The sequence below is a fragment of the Anolis carolinensis genome, unplaced genomic scaffold (genome assembly GCF_035594765.1).
Source record: "Anolis carolinensis isolate JA03-04 unplaced genomic scaffold, rAnoCar3.1.pri scaffold_9, whole genome shotgun sequence".
Lineage (NCBI taxonomy): Eukaryota > Metazoa > Chordata > Lepidosauria > Squamata > Dactyloidae > Anolis > Anolis carolinensis.
In genome coordinates this window covers 11,095,052-11,110,421 of record NW_026943820.1, presented here as the reverse complement: position 1 = coordinate 11,110,421, position 15,370 = coordinate 11,095,052, and the positions used below count along the sequence as shown (strand labels likewise).

The window sequence follows — 15,370 nt, the reverse complement described above, 5'->3', positions numbered from 1 at the left end:
ACATATTTCTGCTGTCCAAATGTAATTCATTCCCAATATGGAAATAAGTGTGACCACAATACAATTCCTTGGAATGTTACATTGTCAGTGGAGTGTAGTGAGGGTAGAGCTAGGAAAATGTACTGAGTATGAATGAGAAACTACTTGCGTAAGTATGTACTGGATATCTTTTTAATGCAAATTTACAAATAACACAACTGCTAATACAGGTTGATCATCCCTATATTGGAATTCTGAAACTGAAAATAATCCAAAATTTCCCACACAGTGTGTCTCAGGTAGTGATATCGTTGCTTTCTGATGATTCAATGTACACTGATTTTATTTCATGCACGGAAAATGTATCGTATTACCTTGAGGCTATATATATAAAGTAGGGGTGTGTGCCTTGGCAAAAAACTACGCTGTTTTCAGTCCTTTTTTTCTGTTGCCCTCCTGTTCCATTGACCGGGAAGTTCCCAAAATCAGGAGGGGGGTTCTGTTTTCATTCCGGTAAGATTCGGTACATTGACACCAATGGGGAAACTGTAGAGGCTAATTTCTCTGCCATTTTTTTAGGCCTATTAGCATGAAACTTGTCTTACCTGTGGGCCACATTTACAACTGCAAGCCTGCTATGTTTCGGAACCTTTCACTAATCCATTGATTTTTGGGAAAAAATTTTTTTACAATAACTTAAAAAAAAACATGAGTGGGTTCAGGGAACTGAAGTCCAAAGTACACATCACAAGAGGGGAAAAGAATAAACACAGTCAACCAAGCCTCTGATTGGCTGAGAAAGAAAGTGATAAACACAAGAGAGAAAAACCTAAACTCCCATCATGCCTCGAGAGCAGAGCCGGCCCTAGGTATTTTTCAACTGCTGCAAACACACTTTTGGCACCCCCCCCCAAACCAATCACTGAAAAATAAAAGCATTGGATAAGCGAAAATGTTGGATAATAAGGAGAGATTAAGGAAAAGTCTATTAAACATCAAATTACATTAAGATTTTACAAATTAAGCACTAAAACATCATGTTTTACAACAAATCAACAGAAAAAGCAGTCTCGACTGCATCCCTGTATGTTTTGCGCCCAAAGCGACCGCTTAATTTGCCTCATTGTTGGACCGGCTCTGCTCAAGAGGGCGCACAGAGGCTCCTTCAATGTTTGCGTCACAAAAAGTGCTGCTGGGAAAGCGAATTCCCATTTGCCTCAAGTATGCACTCAGGCTTTGGGAAGGGATGAAGGAGGCTGCCGGGGAAGAAAGAAGAGGAGGAGCCACAGATGCCAGATGCCACTTCTGCCTCGGTCCCCTTAAACCCCATTAGCCAAAAATATTTGTTTGCTGTGATCCGTATCAGCTAAGGCTTCAGCTGCCCTCTGCCAGTCCCATTTTCAGCTTTTCGGCAACCAAATCACCCAAATCCTCTGAATCTGATATACTAAAATGATATCATGCACACTCCTAATATAAAGTGTAAATGAAACATATGTCAGGGCCTATCTCAAAGATATCTCAGTATGTAGGTATACACAAGTGCAAATATTCCAAAATCTGACAAAAATCTGACATCCAAAATAATTCTGGTCCAAACATTTTGGATAAGGGATACTCAACCAGCATGGTGTAGTGCTTTGAGTGTTAGGACTATGACTCTGGAGACCAGCGTTCAAATACCCGCTCAGTTATGAAAACCCACTGGGTGAACCTGAGCAAGTCATACTCTCATTATCAGAGGAAAGACAGGCAAAACTCCTCTGAATAATACTAAGAAAACCCATGATAGATTTGCATTAGTGTCACCATAAATTGGAAACAACTTGAAGGGACACAACAACGAAAGCAACAATGAACACTGCCTTGCAAGGAGTTTCTTTAAAAAAAAAAAAGGATTTCTGCATATGATGTGGAGGGGGGAGAAGTGGCTGGTGGTTTTGCTTTGAAAATGTTTTGGAGTTGATGAATGGTAGAGTATGTTATACTTATTTATTCGGTACAGGTTGCCATTTGAATACGGATCTGGACACGTTCCATTGTTTTTAATGTATATTTTCTTATTGTATATTGGATTGTTTGTGTCAAATAATTAATGAACACTAAACACAACTAAAATACAATAATAAGGTTCTCAACTCATTCCATGTTTATAATGTCAACGAAAGGAAAATGTGCCTAATCACATGTTGAAAAACAATGAGGCTACAACCCATGATGTTATGTTGCTAAAAATAACGTTCTTACCCCATCGTCATCTCCCCCAAGTGTCGTGTTACAGTCAACGTCACGACTTGTAACCCGCCACTGCCAAGCTCAGTTCCTGCCAAATCCACTTAGAAAGCTGTCATTGAATGGCATTCTCTGTCAACCACGTTGATCCTTCTAATCTAATTGGACGAAGACTGAAGCTGACGCCTTTACCATGTAGATGGCAAGTAACAATCAAAGTCAGCGCGAGAATCACCTTTGACATGTCCTATATCATCTGCTTGGGGATTCAGATTAGTAAACTGGGTGCTATTTTGATGCTAGTCAAATACACATTAAATTGTATTTGCATATTTCTTCATTATATGCTAGCATTATATATCCTTTCCTTTCTTCCTTTCCTCTTTGCAAAATTATACACCCAACAAAGGCAGTGTCTCGATTTCCCTTTCTTTATTTGTTTGTTTCATTTCCAGCAAGACTACTAACTCGCATACTAACAGGCAATCTCAGAGCTCATGCTTTTTGACCCCAGGCAATGTTGGTATTAGCTGCTCTAACCCTTTAGCTATTCAGAGTAAGTGGGGCAGTTCATTAGTTTCTCTGCTAAAGGCAACCGTAAGAAGAAGAACATTTGTTTAAACGCATAGGTCTTAATGTCCTGGTTTATTCAAGATTCCTATATCATGCAGCTGCCTTCATATTGCCTCTTTAGAAAAAACAAAGTGTTTATTCCAGGTGTTACGCAAAGTAGTGATTAAATTCTAAGCACCGCTTCCTCATGCAATAATCTGATTATATATGGGTGTGTATGTGTAGAAGGAAAAAAGAGGTGGGGGGAAGAGATATTAATTAAGCAGATTAATTTTTCATGGAAGCTCTTTGAACCAAATGATACGAAGAATAACATTTGTTTATCTGATGTCAGCAAATGCTGTCAATATGCTACATTAATGAGGCTATCTATTAGATCTTTTGCAGGAGTGTAAACATGGGGCAAAATGTGGGTGTTGCCCATCCCTAAGTGAGAACTATGTCCCGTCTCAATACATTTTTCTGACTCCCCATTTAGAAATTTGGTAGCTTTTCAACTTTCCGCTAAAGTGGAAACAATTTCAAAATACTATCTTTTTAAAAATCCGAGAAAATACTTTTCTAGAGCTCTCTAGATCTTCCATGGCAACACTATAGATGCCTTCTATAAACTAAGGCTGCATCTACACCAGTGGTTCTCAACCTGTGGTCCGTGGTCCAGCAGTGAACCACGCGAGAACAAAAATCTGGTCCGTGAACTTCCTTCCTTTTTATTGATTTTATTTTATTAATTTTATTTCCACACCTTTCCACAGAGCTGACCATTGGATTGGATAGACCACATCAGCTCTAGGTTATTTTCTGTGAGCGAGCAGACAGCGACTACTGGATGGCATACGATCTGTATCAGAAACTAGAGCCGATGTGGTCTATCCAATACAATTTTCTGAGTCAGCACCCCAAATAACAACACTGAATTGAAAGTTGACCAAAAACTGATTTGTAACCCTTTTTGTACTAATGTTGGAGCGTGGTCCCTGGTCAAAGTGGTTTCTGTTCAAGTGGGCTCTGGTCAAAGTGGGCCCTGGTCAGAAAAACGTTGGGAACCACTGATCTACACTGTTGAATTAATGAGGATTGGCACCACTTTTACTGTCATGGCTCAATGCTATGGAATCTAGGGATTTGTAGTTTGGTGAGGCACCAGCACTCTTTGGCAGAGAAGATAAAACATATTGCAAAATGACAACACCCATGGATTTTAAAATGAGAGCCAACAAAGTGCAATGCTTTGAGCATTGGTTTTCAGATCTGGAGCTTGAATCACTGCTCAGCCATGCAAATCCACTGGATAACCTTGGGCAAGTGACACTCTTTCAACCTCAGAGGAAAGTAAAGGAAAACCCCTTCTGAGCAAGTCTTGCCAAGAAAATTCCACGGTAAGTATCTCCTTAGGGTTGCCATAAGACTAGAAGTGGCATAATAACAATAACTTCTACTAGCATTGTCATTTTTTAAACAAAATCTTCACCGTATTCCTCGCTAGCTTACCATCTACACCTTAGAAGGTCATAAGCCCTGATATCAGGATATCTGTAGAGGTCAACATTAAGAGATTGCCGATTCCCATTTTAGGCTTCTTTGGCTGAGCTGATATCATATACGCTCTTCGGCGCGCAATGCAAATTGCATTCCAACAAGCTAATTATAGGATAAATGCCGTCACTTAACTAGGCAGCAAGCATGTCCTCTCAGCATGGAGCTATCATATTATATACATTTGCTGTCTGCAGTGTAATTAACAGGATGAAAATATTACTGCCAGACACCATAAAAAAATTAACACATTATCTTAATTGTCTTTTCAGCTCAGGTAGCGCCTATTACCATTTCAAAAAAGGGGCCCTGTCTAATACACTAGATCTTTCCCCTTTTTTTCTTTCATTCTTTCTGTCTGTCTTTTTTTCCCCTGCTGAAGATGCTGTTAATCCCCTTTTCACCCTTTGATCAGTTCTTTTGATACTGTTGGACACTGACTTCTCCGTTTTCCCTTTTGAACTCTTCTTAAAAACTGTTACTGAGATCTGTGGACTTGGAACTCAGGTCTGCAGCAAATGTACTTGATGCTACGTTCTGTAATTTCCTTTTATGTGTGTGTGTGAAACATTGAATGATGGTACAATGGTTATGGAACTGATATTGCTTAAACAATAACCAAATAATTTGCATACCTTCTGACATTTTGAAAATTAAGACCAAGGCTCATGGAGCCAAGTAACATGTAATGTGATTAATACTTAAATATCCAGCTGTCCCAATTTGGCAAGGACAGTCCTGATTAAGCATCTGCCATCCCATTTTCAAGGTGATTTAAAAATGTCCCGGTTCCTCTAAACTTCCTCTCACTTTCTTCCTTGGTCCTTAGCTTATATCATTTGCTTCAAACTGAGCTCAAAATCCAAAATAAGTTTGGACTCAAACAATTAAGGGACAGGAGAGAAGATGAGATGGGAGAATCTTGACCTTTCCTATAGACCACACGTGCCAAACTTAAGACCCATCGCGGCATTTTATGTGGCCCACAAGGCTTTCAATACTAGGGCAATATAGTTAAATTTGTACAGTCTTACAATTACAAATGACACTTTGAAGGCAACCATAAGGCTGATTTGGCCCCTGGTGAAAATGGGTTTGACACCCGTGCTATAGACCAGTGGTTCTCAACCTGTGGGTCCCCAAGTGTTTTGACCTACAACTCCCAGAAATCCCAGCCAATTTACCAGTGGTTAGGATTTCTGGGAGTTGAAGGCCAAAACATCTGAGGACCCACAGGTTGAGAACCACTGCTGTAGATGAAGTCAAAAGCAAGTTGCTGTAGCCTTTCCTTGCTTGATTGTTCTTCCTCATGAATAACCGTTGCCACCTTGGCCACTCTCTGATATTGTTTGTCCACATGTGTTCCAGTTTTCTTTTGTGGCATATATGCAAGTCTGTTAGTGGTAGCAGCAAAAGACTTTATCCACCTCCTACCCCCGTTTCCCCGAAAATAAGACATCCCCTGAAAATAAGACCTAGTAGAGATTTTGCTGAATTGCTAAATATAAGGTCTCCCCAGAATGTAAGACCTAGCAAGGTTTTTGTTTGGAAGCATGCCCGCCAAACAGAACTCCAAAGCATGCAGGATCGGTAAATGTACGTAGTACGTACCATAGATTGTTGTACATGAAAATAATGGTAATAGCAAGAAACTCTCGATGGGATTCCAGTTTGTCTGGTTATGCTGGTTTGTGATGGCAACTACTGCATAGTATATAATAAATGTTCATTTTTTGTTCAATAATAAATGTAAATTCTTCTTCATGGAAAAATAAGACATCCCCTGAAAATAAGACCTAGTGTATCTTTGGGAGCAAAAATTAATGTATTTTTGGGGAAACGCGGTATACCCACAAATCTGAAAATCAATTCAAGGAACCTATCGCTCCAGAAACTTTCATGAATGGCATTGAAGTATCAGCATGGACACCAGGTTATTTGTCAACTTTACATTCAAAAGTTTTCAGGATTTTGAAAGATGCCCCAGAAGGCCATCAATGTTCTACCATACCTTCAGAAGGTGACAGTGCTGTGCCGGGATGAAGCAAACATTGAAGATGTCATCATTTCTAGTATGTCTTCATCATCTCTATACTGTGGGAAGAAAATTCAACATAATAACGCATTTTAGATGCCTGGAGCAGTGAAACAGCATTTCTGTTGAAGCCTAGAAACCTGGGATTGTGAACATTTTCATATGAAATCTAGGAGCATGCAGACGTGGAAAGAATGCCATTCCTAATCAATTCTAGACCCAGCATTTTATTTTGTTTTGAAGTTGTTCTACAGGAAGATATAAAATAGAACAATTATTATGTTTGACAAACTTGCATGCCATGATCTCTGAGTTATCATTTTGGTTTTCATGTGTATGTCATATGGACCACTCAATTTACAGTCAACAGAGAAAACTAAGATTGAAAAACAAGAACATGTCTGTCCTAGTTCTTTGGCAGAGAAAGCAGATTTGGGTTATTTACTTAACAGATGACAGTGGGACCAACACACATGGTTAACAGATTTTCCACATGTTTTCCTCTCCGGAAGCCATCTTCCACGCCCATCAGGAGTTTGAAGTCCGATCACAAAGCTTGTTGAGTGATTGCTTTGAGACTAGGAGATGTGGTGAAAACACCAGGATGACAACCGGCATCAATATCCTCAAGCAAGAACTTCTCTCAATTGGATCTGAAATTCAGTTTGGTGGGGCAGCAGATGTTTGTGACAATTTTTAAAAAAATTGAGTCTTCTTCTTTCCCAACCATTCCAGATGGGAAAAAATATTCTGAATTATCTTGTAAATGCAAATTGTGGAAAATTGATACAAGCTAAGCAGTTAGAACAAAATATTGACTCTATCTTGATCTATCTATGAAGGTATCTATCACAGAAGTTTGAGAGCACTTAGGCATAGAAAGAGGAAGGTAAGGTAAAGGTTTCCCCGACGTTAAGTGACCGACTCTGGGGGTTGGCGCTCATCTCCATTTCTATGCTGAAGAGCCGGCGTTGTCCATAGACACCTCCAAGGTCATGTGGCCAGCATGACTGCATTGAGCGCTGTTGCCTTCCCACCGGAGTGGTACCTATTGATCTACTCACATTTGCATGTTTTCGAACTGCTAGGTTGGCAGGAGCTGGGGCTAACAGCGGGTGCTCATTCCGCTCCCGGGATTTGAACCTGGGACCTTTTGGTCTGCAAGTTCAGCAGTTCAGCGCTTTAACACACTGTGCCACCAGGGGCCCCATAGAAAGAGGAAAACATCTATTAAATAAACTGTTTGGATTTTCTTTTCTTTATCAAAGGATATATCCATATCAGCACAAGACCACTTTGTACATCCACTTGAAAATGCAGGTATATACAAGGCCAGCATATCCTATACCTGATGTTTTTCTCCAGCCTCTGGGGAATGACTGTCTCATACTGACAGAGTTATTCAAGAAGTTCCTTAAGGGTTTTTTTTGAGCTGGAATAATATTTCTCTTCTGATTACATTTGAACCTGTTGGAGTAAAATGCTCTGAAACATAACTTGTGACAGGCCTTGGCTTTGAAGATCTATCAGTCACATTGACTGTTCTGTGGGCATGTCAAGCCGTTAGAGAGAGGGAGCCCATCAATCACATTTGAAAGAGTACAGGCCCTTGTTGAAGGAGTGCTTGCCTCCATCTCCCTGTCTGCTTCCATTGCAGCTTGTGTAGAAGACAAATGGAGGGAAGAGTCAACAGGAGTGTTCTCACATGCAATTCTTCCTAATTGCTTTGGGGAAAGGCCATCACTCAGTGGTAGGATACATGCTCCGAGACCTATCCCTGGTACCTCCAGTGAAATGGACATATGGGAAGAAATGGGAATGCTCTTTCAAAAAAGGGCATCAAAAATTATTTGGGTGTTTTTTGCTTTCCTGTACTATTTTCATCCCATAAAAGGCCTTTTCCACAACAGAACAGGATGTGGAAATTGACTTCTGGGTCAGCGATGGTTGGAAAGAACCCAGAATGGATAGGAAAAGGGCTTACCTTATGGTAAAATTGGCTCCATCCCTGATAGGATATCTTGGAAAGTATTTAAAGGCAATAATATATTCATTGTATTTCTGCCTCCATTCTTTGCAAGGTGGATGTAGAAATCAACACATTTCTCATAGATTGTAGGCTTTAGTTTTTCATGAAACAGAGTCTAGATTACACTTGTAACATGATTTTTGTTTCTGAGTTATAAATGTCATTTCCTAATTGGTTCTGTCATAAAACATGGGAAATTTTTTATTAAAATTCAAAAGCTTTGTTTTTGTAGAAGGGACATCTTGCTATAGTTTTTCAATGAATATCTCATAGAGACTCAATATAGTTTATGGTAGCCTCAAAAATGAAGTTTCTGGAGTATAACAGCTACTTTCAGAGTAAGTACCACACAACTAAATAGGAAATTACACTTTCAAATTAGGAACCGAATTTCTTTCAAATGTTGTCACATAATGTTATTTGTATAAAGTATTGCTGTGTCCTGGTGTCCTGAAGCATCAGAGATTAATTTTTGGAAAGGATGATCTTTATCTTTTGGATTCAGCAAAGGCATCTACTTGATGGAGGTTCTAAACAAGGCATGGAGAAATATCACCCTCAGCATAGCTTTCGTTCAGCAAAATTCCTGAGGAACAATGCCACTTGGGGATAGTGGAAAGCTAGACCAGTTGTTCTCTAGCTCAGTGGTTCTCAAGATGTGGGTCCCCAGATGTTTTGGCCTACAACTCCCAGAAATCCTAACAGCTGGTAAACTGGCTGGGATTTCTGGGACTTGTAAGCCAAAACATCTGGGGACCCACATCTTGAGAACCACTGAGCTAGACCTATTGAGAGATGGGGATTATTGATACTGTTTTGAGGAAGAATGTTCAAATACTTGGAGCCCACACTATCCCAAAACATCTGCAATCCATGGTTAACAATAGCCTGCCATGACAAGTGTGCAGAAGTTTAGTGTTAAGTTCTCGTCTTTTGGATATGTGATACTGGAGTCCAATGGAGCATTCTTCTTCAGGATTGAGAGCCTATGATTCTCTCTGAATAGTCTGTTCAAGGATCCAAACTAATCTCTGTGGTTTTTTCAACCCATATCATAGCAGAATAATTGCCCAATTATAAGAGGCTGGCATACGGAGCATCTGTCTTCGGCAGTTTCATTTTTCTGACCATAAATCCATTTTTATTAAAATAAACGTTTCCTCTGTGGACTGCTGAAACACTTGACCTTCTAAGAGGGAAGAAGCAAGGGGTTTGCCCAGGACTCTCGTATCTATAAAAATCTTTATGAATAGAAAGGGATCTTAATCCTAAAAGCTTCCCGACCCTAATATGGTATGGGAAATCAGTGATGGGAAAAAAAATAAGAGGAACTGCTTGTGAGAACTGCGATCATCTCCAGTGATGCATTCTGTGCCAGAGTTTGCCTGGTACTGTCAATAGACAGGGATCTAAAAATGCTGGAGATATGAAGGGAGGCACCTGCTTTTGTAAGGATGAAGGTAGTATGATTCAGAATCTGATCTGGTTTTTAAGGACAGAGTATCAGAATTTCTGCACAGAGACCTGCCTTCAAATTAGGAAAGCCCATCATCCCTTAAGATGGCTTCTTGGGTCCATTTCCTTGGGCCATTTGGAACTACTGCTTCAGTGTGGTTGTGTTTTCTGAAAGATTCTGGCAGTTTAGTTCCAAAAACAACATTTCCTCTCTCAGATACTTGCCTATATGTTTGATTGAAAAGCCAAGCAAAGGTCTCCCTTATTAAGAGTACCACTTATACCATTAGTTGTCCAAACTATTTCAACCATTGGAAGCATTCTCTTTTCTAATACAAGTGGCCATCTTTCTTTAGGTTTTGAAATGGAGAAAAAAAGCATCAAAGATCTAGAACAGAGCCAAGGACTGGAAGAAGGTAGGCAAGCTGGGCCCTGTTTCTGCTGATTCCAAAAATGGCATCAATTTCCCCCTACCAGTTCCAATTGTGGAGATACAGAAAATATGCCATATGACTATCTGCTCACCCATAGAACACTATGATGACCATGTCTAAGAAACTAGAGCTGATGTGATCCATCCAATGCAGTTTTCTGAATCAGTTCCCCAAATATCCTTTGGAATAAGCCTAAAAACAAGACACCAAGATATTTTTGTTTGTTTGTTGGGTTGTGTAGGAGATGATGGAAAAATGTCTCTTTTTCTAAGATCCTGGAAAGCTTCTGAAAACAAGAGGGTGAAATACTAGGCCAAATGGATCAAGGGTCTGAATAAAGTGTTTTATACCTTCCTATATTACATTACATTACATTATATTATGATATTATAATATAGTATAGTATACTATAGTATAATATAATATTAGAGCCCTCGATGGTGCAGCAGGTTAAACCACTGAGCTGCTGAACTTGCTGACCGAAAGGTCGGCGGTTCAAATCCGGGGAGCGTGTTGAGTTCCCACTGTTAGCCCCAGCTTCTGCCAATCTAGCAGTTCAAAAACATGCAAATGTGAGTAGATCAATAGCTACCACTCCAGTGGGAAAGTAACGGCGCTCCAAGCAGTCATGCTGGCCACATGACCTAGGAGGCATCTATGGAAGCTCTACAGCTTAGAAATGGAGATGAGCATCAACCCCCAGAGTCGGACACGACTAGACTTAATATCAAGGGGAAACCTTTACCTTATATTATATATGTTCCACCAGGGATTAGTTTAATCTTTTCCACATAGACCTCTGTACACCAGTCTCTTACATGACAATATTGAAGCACTTGGTTGAGGGAAGGTGCCAGAATAGCTCTCAAGGAAAGTGAGCTACCTTTCCAAGCCACCCCCTTTCACTCACACGGCCACCCAAGGGACATTGGACCTTCAAGGTGCCTCCTGGAGTCACAATGAGCTCCTGTCCTTCATTAAAGCCAGGTAACATCTGCTTGAGCCGGTGGGAATCGGTGACCCAAAGGCCTCGCCTCAGGAACTCAAGTGGAAAGCGAGAGGATCGCTGTGCTGAGTTTTTCAGAAGTGAGGATAAAGGAAGCAGCTTCCTACGAAGGCGGCTTGCTCCTTGGAGAACTCCCCGAGGGTCGCTCTAAATGTATAGCCTCTTTTGTGTGCTTATTTTTTTGCTTTGCGAGCCTTGTTTGAATAAACAGCCTGGAGAACAGGGTGACTTTCATGTAAGGGGCCTTTACTTTGTGTTAGATTTCTAAAATAAATAACCGACCCCCTTCCCTCCCTTTATTTTTTTTGAAAAAAAATAAGGTTTCATTATTTTTCCTTTAGCCTGGAGTCTCCTGTTGTTTGTGCAAAACACTTTGAAACTGGGATAAGCCACAGTTCCAAACACATCAGTGACCCTTCGAATCCATTGAGATTTTGTCTCTCTTCCTTTCTGTTCAAAATATGCACTGTAGACTTTGAGAAGGTTGTTGGTTGGGGTTCTGGGTCATAAGAAGAATGCGGCTCAAGTTATAGTCTTTTGTCAGATGCAGTTTAAAGTTTTTTAAAAATATATAATTATGACAAAACATTTGCAAAAGTACTGTTTTGCAATATTGACTTGACAAATACAAACACTATTATTAAGGGACCAAATCAAAACTTGGTTAGTCATCAAATCCTTGAAGGTCTTCACAGCTAAAAGACTTCTTCATTTTCCATAACTTTTTAATTCTTGTTGCAACTTTTAATGTTGTTTCAGTTTTTGTTGGTGTTTGCAGATGTGATTATTCTCTACTTTCTTTGTCCTCTTTCTTCTTTTTTAAAATCACCAATGCTGCAGTATATGGTACTGTCTTTTTATTATAGTGCTGCATTCTTCATTTGGTTATTTTTATTCCACAAACCACCTAGAAAACCTTTATTTTTCATCTTATTGGTCAGTCCATATGGAACATAAACAAACACCTTTCCATGCATAGCATAAATAACTCCTTTCCTCTCATGCAGGAGTGTATCACATATTTCTCTGGATGATTGGACATTTCGGATTCATATTGGTTGTGGTTTCTGCACAAACACATCTCTTTTGATCCAAGGGAACATTTGAGATTCTGGGGCGTTGTGTTGGATCTGAGGCTGTGCATGCAAGCTGTGTTCCTGTAAATGTTTCCAATTTTGGTGATCAAAGCCCTGCGGCAAACAGGCTCACTTACTTCCAGGGAAGCATCTGGATCAAAGGTTAACATTTTATCTATGGAATATTCATTTCGAGCATCGGTTTAGCACCCTGCACACAATGTATTCGAGAGCAATGGCTCAAAGGTATGTTATCAGATATACATATTTCTGAAAGACGCCTTATTTCCAAATGCATTGTAGAAAGAGCAGAAGATTCTTGACCACGTTCAAGAGGAAAATGGCTGGAGGAACAGAAAACATAATTGAACAATGAAGGTAGGTAATAAAGATGGGCTTTTGGGACTTACCTTGTTCTGTTTCGTGTCCCGGCTTTCGTCGAGGCCCTGATCCATTTTGTTTGACTTCCTGAAATTGGGAGGTCAGACATTTGTTTTGTTATTGTTCTGTTTTTGAGTTTTTTTGTTTTGTTTTTGGAGTGGGGGGAGAAGGCCCCATTCCATCCATCAGTGGTGATGTTTGTAATACAGTAGAGTCTCACTTATCCAACACTCGCTTATCCATTGTACTGGATTATCCAACGCATTTTTGTAGTCAATGTTTTCAATATATCATGATATTTTGGTGCTAAATTCGTAAATACAGTAACTACTACATAGCATTACTGCCTATTGAGCTACTTTTTCTGTCAAATTTGTTGTATAACATGATACTTTGGTGCTTAATTCGTAAAATCATAACCTAATTTGATGTTTCATAGGCTTTTCCTTAATGCCTCCTTATTATCCAACATATTGCCAGCCCGTTTATGTTGGATAAGTGAGACTTTACTGTATATTGTATTTTGTATTTTACCTGCTATTGAATTATTTAATTGTTTATTTTATCGATTGTTGTGTTGACACTGTTTTTAGTTACTGATACTTGTTTTAACTTGTTATGTTTTGTTTCTGTTTTGGGCTTGACCCCATGTTAGCCGCTCCGAGTCCCTTCAGGGGGATGGTGGTGGGATAGAAAAATAAATTATTATTATTATTATTATTTTATTATGACACAGCAAACAAGATAGGTATGCTGGATTTCATATCACAAAATCACAAGTCGAACACTTCCCAAGTGTCTAGGACTGTGTGATGTATTTTCGGATGATGCACGCAGATCCCAGTAGGGTGGCCTTTTGCAGTTGGCAGATCGTGATTTTGTCAATGTCTAGTGTGCCGATCACCACCGGGACCACCTGCACTGGTTTCTGCCAGAGTCTTTGAAGTTCAATCTTGAGGGCCTGATAGTGGCTGAGTTTTTCAATAATAATAATAATTATTATTATTATTATTTTTAAGGTGCTGGCCAAAGCCACAGCACTAGCCGGCACCACTCAAATGCCCGGTAAGGAGCAGACAAAGGGAGGGGGAACTGAAGGATGGCCAAACTACCCCCAACTTCTCCCACCCCCCACCAGGCCTGTGCATGTAGACCCAAAGCTTGCACCCATAGGCCCGAGCACCCAGGCTTACGAGTGCACCCTTTGGGACCTGCCTAGCTGGGCCTTGCAGCTTTTACTGATTTTTAACTTTAAGATCCCTCTTTGCTTTGAGAATTATTTGCCTTGACTTGGGTGACTTAAAGGGCTCAGTTACTTCTCTGTCTCAGGCAGTAAATAGTTGTGGCTTACCTTGGATAATTCCTTTAAAGTCTAGTATAAAGTCCAAACCAAGCCTCCTACACCACAGATGTAGGGTGTTTTGTGAAGGTTTGTAAAGACACCATTATGGAAGGGTTAACTGGAAAAGTAGGAGTCCCGGTGGTGAAGCGTGTTAAAGCACTGAGCTGCTGAACTTGCAGACCGAAAGGTTGCAGGTTCAAATCCCGGAAGCGGAGTGAGCGCCTGCTGTTAGCTCCAGCTTCTCCCAACCTAGCAGTTCAAAAACATGCAGTTCAAAAACGGGCTGTGGCGCAAGCTGGAAAGCAAGCCAGCTGCAACAAATCAACAAATCACTCTGACCAAGAGGTCATGAGTTCGAGGCCAGCCCGGTGTCTCTGTTCTATGTCATGGCATTGAATGTTTGCCTTTATGTGTGCAATGTGATCTGCCCTGAGTCCCCTTCGGGGTGAGAAGGGCGGAATATAAATGCTGTAAATAAATAAATAAATAAATGTGAGTAGATCAATAGGTACCGCTCCGGCAAGAAGGTAACGGTGCTCCATACAGTCATGCCGGCCACATGACCTTGGAGGTGTCTACGGACAATGCTGGCTCTTCGGCTTAGGAATGGAGATGAGCACCAACCCTCATAGTCAGACATGACTGGGCTTAACGTCAGGGGAAACAATTACTTTAACTAACTGGAAAAGTACGTGTAAGAAGCTGATTGGCTGAGCCTGTGAACAGCTAGGAATCTGATTGGTCAATTTCTTTGCCATCCTATTGAGGAACCAGTTTGAGCAGGTTTTTACCTCAGAGTGAGTGTGTGTATGCTGACTCTGCTGGCTCTCAGAGGCCCTCTTATTTCTAAGGCACTGAGGCAATTCTATGAACTTTAAAAGGACATTTTATTCCTACTGTTCTCTGTAAGCAATCAGAGAGACTATTGTAAATATTATTGCTCTGTTTGATCATTTTGAAGTCAGTAAAGTTCTTGTTAATTGTTCTACAAAGCTGAGTGGTACATTATTACCCTGCAGGGTGACTTTGGTTCACAGGTGGACATAAGAGCTGTTTTATTTTGTTATATTGTATGGTGTCTGGGCATGGCCCCATGTAAGCCGCCCCGAGTCCCCACTGGGGAGATGGTGGCGGGGTATAAATAAAGTTTTATTATTATTATTATTATTATTATTATTATTATTATTATTATTATTGTTATTATTATTATTATTTAACATCATATACAATCCTTAACATGTTTCTACACCAGTGGTTTCAACCTGTGGATCCCCAGGTGTTACGGTCTACAA

The 15,370-nt window shown here is 40.2% G+C and overlaps 1 long non-coding RNA gene across 1 annotated transcript in view; it reads right to left on the bottom strand.

Moving 5' to 3' along the window:
* LOC134293648 (uncharacterized) overlaps positions 1-14,299 on the bottom strand; it is a 37,474-nt gene extending 23,175 nt beyond the window's left edge. The window contains exons 1-3 of the long non-coding RNA XR_010000591.1: positions 14,088-14,299; positions 12,766-12,823; positions 6,332-6,414 (exon numbers count right to left, since the gene is read on the bottom strand). This is a non-coding gene — a long non-coding RNA (uncharacterized LOC134293648). The remainder of the gene's footprint in view (positions 1-6,331; positions 6,415-12,765; positions 12,824-14,087) is intronic.
* Between the last annotated feature and the right edge of the window lie 1,071 nt (positions 14,300-15,370).